The sequence below is a fragment of the Salvelinus fontinalis genome, chromosome 26 (assembly GCF_029448725.1).
Source record: "Salvelinus fontinalis isolate EN_2023a chromosome 26, ASM2944872v1, whole genome shotgun sequence".
Taxonomy (NCBI): domain Eukaryota; kingdom Metazoa; phylum Chordata; class Actinopteri; order Salmoniformes; family Salmonidae; genus Salvelinus; species Salvelinus fontinalis.
Window position 1 is genome coordinate 26,001,004 of NC_074690.1, and position 6,000 is coordinate 26,007,003.

General features: G+C 39.5%; 1 protein-coding gene across 3 annotated transcripts in view; it reads right to left on the bottom strand.

Annotated features, from left to right (window-relative positions):
* The window catches only part of brinp2 (bone morphogenetic protein/retinoic acid inducible neural-specific 2), a 134,362-nt gene extending 128,771 nt beyond the window's left edge, over positions 1-5,591 (bottom strand). The window contains exons 1-2 of one of the 3 annotated variants that reach the window (XM_055883269.1): positions 4,879-5,591; positions 2,922-2,969 (exon numbers count right to left, since the gene is read on the bottom strand). The gene's annotated coding sequence lies outside the window, so the exon portion shown is untranslated. The remainder of the gene's footprint in view (positions 1-2,921; positions 2,970-4,878) is intronic. The other 2 variants (XM_055883268.1, XM_055883267.1) reach the window with 2 other exon arrangements.
* Positions 5,592-6,000: the final 409 nt, after the last annotated feature.

The window sequence follows — 6,000 nt, forward strand, 5'->3', positions numbered from 1 at the left end:
GATAACAAAGGCCATGAACTTGTATCTACTTTAGCTTTTACTGCTACTACCCTTTTCCACATGAATGAGAACTCCTCTTGAGTTGGAATTTCCCATCTTTTAAATCAGATTGTTTACTGCTGAAGCGTGTCTAATGAGTGCACCCAGTATAAAATTATATAAATATGAATTTCCTACTTGAACCGTACTGTAACTTGACTTTAAGGCCTTGCTCAGGGTTAGCCTTTATACAGTACAGTCACCTCAATTGTGTTTTTCTTGTCATGGGGCTAAGGATGCTTAGCTAGTCTGTTCAGTGACCCTGAAACATCCTGATGTAGGATCTTAATCTGATCACCCTGTGTTGCAGGATAACATTTCTGCAATGCAGGACATTTAAAACTTGTAATACATTTGAATTTAAGTCTTCTGAAATGTGTAAAAATGTCATACTTGATATTCACTTATTCATTTTTTTAATAAACCCCTACAAAAATGTCCATTAATTATAATCCACATTTCCTGTTGCTGCAGGATTATTTTCCTTCTATAGCAAACTGTCTCAAATGAATAGCCTGCTGTCACAACTCAGAGGCTGCATCTCAAATGGCACCTTATTCCCTATATAGTGCAATACTTTTCACCAGGGTTCACAGGGCTTTGGTCAAAAGTAGAGCACAATCTAGGGAATAGGATGCCATTTGGGATGCAAACAGAGGCTCTATTCAGCCTCAGCTATGAAACAGTCAACCATTGAGTGTACTGTATGTTCCAACACGCACAGACAAATCAAAGTTTTTGGCCCAATTGCAAAGGCATCCTTTATAAGTAGCTTGTGTTATAGAGTGCTGATTAATTTCAGTTTCCAATTTCTTACCCAAAATAACGTCCTTTGTTTCACTCATTTGGAAAAATAATTTGATTCATTTTTCAAGGACTGGAACCTCTCCAACCTTTCCTAGCATGAGAGCTTCTTTAAAAAAAAGAAACATGTTGTGAGCTACAATTTTTTTCTAGCTTTCAAATAGGAACATTCTTCTCTTCTCCCCTGCAAGTCTTCCCCAGGTCCTTAGTGCGCAGGAGAAAGCAGTTTTCTGTCAATATACCTGGTAGAATAATGGTTAATAAACAACTATAAAATGTGTGATTCTCCCCTCCAAATTCTGTTTTATATTTTCCTAAATTATGTTCTCAGTTTTATTTTTCCTGGTTTTAGCTTCATTGTTTTTCACTCTCAAAATTGCAATTGTTCATAGAGAAAACATTTAATGGGATGTTCTGAGAGTCCATGTCAATGCTTAAATCAGAAGGCAATTTTTGTAGGTCTGGAAGAAAACAAACAAATTTAGATTTTAGTGTAATTCCCCTTTAATTCTGCATCTGGCCCTTTAATTGATAATCTAGCTTGTGAATCTAGCTTCTGTCAACTCACATGCGGTTATCACAACTGGCTACACACGGAGTGATAGACAAACACACACACAAACAGGGGCAATATATACTGGAAATTAATTGGCAGATATTGTGTTAGACTTAGCTTTTTAAGCTCATAGTGGCTAACCAGGGTGGGGTAATGTCAATGTTCCGTTAATTAGATAGTAGCTAGTAGTTTCTGATACTTTTAGATTTGTTTATGACAGTTTGCGGTGGAAAATATGAATAATTGGATGTCCTTTCAGAATTGTTTGGCGAGCTACTGCTCAAATGTGGGCTGCAAGCTACTGGTAGCTGTTGGAGACATGTTGGAGACCCCTGGTATAGAATATGCAGTGCTACTACATCCATTGCATATTTCAGTCCTTGAAAAATGAATTTCAATTAGATTTTCTGTTGTATCAGTCTGGCATTGTTTTTGTCTTGAGTGCTTTAATAATTAACCAAGATTGATTGATCGACATCAAAAGCCTGTCAGCCATTTTCACTTTCAAATGATTAAAACACACTTGAGTTTTATACTTTCACTGCACACCATTTTATCTACGGGTAAAAAATGCATATATATTCTACTCCAAAGTCCTCAGTCAGCTCTGAACTCGTATTGACATGCATGCTTTCTACACTGCATGCATGAATGAGTAAGTTAAAAGGGAGCTCTCTCTGTGAAAGTCAGGAAATGGAGAGAGAGGTTATTAGGGGAAGGCTTGGTAATTCAACTTGTGAATTTAACATTTAATTAAACATGCAAACCAGTCAAACAAATTATGCTTTTTAACTTAGCAGGCTGCATAAGCAATAATAAGGGGGGAAAATTCAGATGGAAAAATTCCTCATCAATGAATAAATTAGAATGATTGACACTCTCTCCTAACTGTGCCATATATTTGGGTATAAGATAGTATATGTTTCACTCTTTGTGGAACAGAGTTGGTGTACAATGGCCCTACTCGTTGAGATCAGCCCAAGTTTCTCCTCTCTTCTGTCCATCTCATTTTCTACAGCTCGCCATCCTTCAATCTCAATTATGGAAATGTAATCAATGACCCAAACTTCCCTGGGCACAAATGATTGCTAAAAGGTGGGGAAGACTATTATCATGTCCGCACAGATGTTCTTGGCAAGTGATTTTGCTGTGCTGACATGGTTCTACTACAGAGAGAAATGGCACCCTATTCCTGTTATAACGTACTACTTTTGACCCCAAAGGGAATAGGGTGCCATTTCGGACACATCAAGAGACTGGTTCCATTCCAGTCCACTTTGAATCAGCAGCTTCGATCTGGGAAATAAGATCTTCAAATGAAAATCCAGCTGTACTACTGCTAGGCCTAGGCATATACTGTATTGAGTTTGCCTTGGCTACTGATTAATGTTTTATTCATTTAGGAGCACTACATTTTTACCGCACGCATGCACACACACACACACACACACACACACACACACACACACACACACACACACACACACACACACACACGTCATGTGGTATCCCATCTACTCACATAGCCTACTGTAGTTAGATAACTTGCTTCATGGTGCACCAAAGAGTGCTGCAAATAAAAAAGAACATTAAACTGGGTCAAGATAGTACACATGGTACATTTCGGCAGCATAACCTGTACGGCTCAGAGGGATTAAATCTCCGCTGACAGTAACATTGAAAATCAATGAATTTGGTTTGGATGTCAAGTCAAATGAATCTCTGCTGTGATAATGTTCAATAATTGAGATCAATGCATTTACTTATAAACATTGCACATGTCCCGTTCTAAAAATCCTCTTTATCATTCTCTAAGAGAGTTCAGCCAAGCATCATACATGTTTCAGACCGCATTTAAAAAAAGAGTGAGCTCAAGAATAGCTTTGTGCTGGAGGCTGATCAACTAAACGTTGTGTGGTACTATGCTCCCTCTGTAGGTGAGAAAAAGCAGTAAAACTGTCAAGAATCTGCTTCTCCCTTCGCAACTGCTGGAAGACGAGGGTGGTGAGCAGCTAAAAGTCTCTCTCTCCACAGGGAATTTTAAAAAGCAGACTAGTTGTAACTATTTACTGTAGCAAGCCCCTGATATTCATGTACATCTGATGTTCAATAAAAGCAGGCAGGAAATAGAGGACAAGACAGACAACCTCCCTCAGAGACACTTTGTTGTAAAGAAAGAAGGAATATTTTTTGCGTAAATGTGTTCATTTTGATAACATTGTATATTTATGTTCTCAACAATGCCCATATCCCAACCCTTAGTGAATAAAATACCAAATAAAAGTAATTGGAGACAGACTTATTTGATCACTGTTTATAAATACTTATAACAATCAAACACCAGGAATCTGCTATTCAAATACGAATTGCACAGAACCAACAGCTTAGTCGCCCAGAACCAACAGCTTAAGAAATACACTGAAGCAGCTTACACATTTTCCTCAACGGATTAGATAAAAAGAAAGCTGCTTTATATTTGGTGAAAAATTGCATTAAATACCCCCCTCCGATTGAAATGTCAGCATGATTCTAGTCTGCCAAAATCACGTGCAAAGAGGATTCATGAACATATGTAAAATATGTAAAACAATAGACTCGTGTCCAGTTCTTTCCTCCTACAGTGGTAGTGCTGCCTGTGGCCTTTGACGAGCACAAATACTTTGAGACACATGGCTATATGAAGAGGGAAGCACTGACCTACACACTGCCTCTTCCTTTCCTTCCACCATGCCCAGGCAGTTATCCAAGGTTCACACAGCGAGGAGGCAAACTCATGCAGTGAACAACAAAGCTGTGGGGTGGTTTTGTTAAATCTCTCAAGCTTTGTTCTTGAGGTGCTATATTTAAAATGACTGGCTGAAGAATTCTCACTTGACCAGAAAGTTTACGCACTGGGCATCTCACGTTTTGAAGGCACTTTCAATGATTTTGCAGCAATCTCCTGAATCTCTCTCTCCTCTGCTCCATTATCGTACCCTAAGCCTAAGGCAGGGAGAGATCTGGACTGAGTAAGCCTAGTTGGAGATGCTTACGAACTGAATGCAAATTCACAGAGGAGCATGTATAAAACATAATATTCACAAATCCTCTGCTGAATATAGTAGCCTATGCACATCAAAATGCATGCGTCACAGGCTATAGGGGACACCCCCATTGATATGAGCTGTTTAAAATAACCAAAAACCTGCACACAAATAAAACAAGACAATAATTCAGCATCATAACACCAGAGTAATAATTTAAGGAGATAATTTAAGAGTAGACTAAGTGAATGTCTGAAGTAAAAAAAAAAAAGCCAGGTTGATAATGAATGTACAACTTCTTTGGATAAAAACACAAAATCAGACTACTAACTCAACATTATTAATAATACACACCAGCCAGGTCACCTTGCAAATAATAACATCAATACTCAGGCACTCTAAAGCACATTACAAATTGATATAGAAGCAAGGCAAGCAATAGCAATGGCATCTCACCCAGAGTGTGAAGGGTGATCCTGTTGTCTCTTTCGTTGTGCGTGTATCCTACCAGCTAGTGAAGGTTGTCAAGATGTTTACAGTCTTCAGACAAACTGGTGGAATGCAGCCAGCAGCTAACCGACAGCCTCCAGTCCCTGATTCACTTGCAGCTTCCAACAGGCAAGTTACAGAGTCGCTTATTATAGGATAATCCAGGCATTGTCCTCTCACTGCTATAGCCAAGTTAGTCAATGTTGGTTGCAAGTTGGGGTCCAAAGGTGCCCCTATAACACTTCAAGTCCACAACAATACAGTGTATATTTAGCTTGAGATAAACAGCTGAGACCAAAAATAGTCACACCCCAAAAATATTTTAAAACTAAGGATGCATCTAAGATTTCAGAAATAGGAAACAGCAAGATAAAAGTCAAAGGTGCCAGTGTCCCCCAGTCCTCCACGTCTTAATGATAATATATAGTGTAGCAGTCAGAAGAACCAGAATAAAATCCACACAAAATATCTCTTCTTTTCCTTTTAGGCAACTCTCCCTTCAGTAAAGAGCCTGCACCTGCTACCAAAGCAGAGAAATACAATGTACACCTTTTTCTGTGAGCTACACAGCTAAGCCTCAGCTGCCCCTGTTACAGTCATCACTCACTCTCAAGCCCAGCACTTCGGATGAGCCCTGGACTGACGATTGCTCTTGCTCAAAATCTTTCAGGAACACATCTCTTTGCTCTGTCAAACCGACTCTTGTTGCCACGCCTCCCAGACCGTGATTGGTTGAGCTCAGCTCAGAGAAAAGTACAAGGAGGAGGGGTTGATAATGCTATGTGGAAGGAAGGAGAGGGACATGAGAAGAGGAGAGAGAGTGGGGAAATGGTAGGCTGGGGGTTGGGGAAGCAGAGGAGAGGATATACGGAGCTCTGCAAGCCTGAAGGGACAGCCTGGCTAATGAAAGAGAAATGCTTCTCCCAATACTTTAGCCAAATTTGTGTGTTGCAAATTTGTTATGACTCCTGGCAAACTGAATTCATACTGACAAAGTCCCTAGTTTCTGAATAGAGATACAGGTAACTGCCCAAATAAAGGAAACACCAACATAAAGTAGGGCATTGGGCCAACATGAGCTGCCAGAAC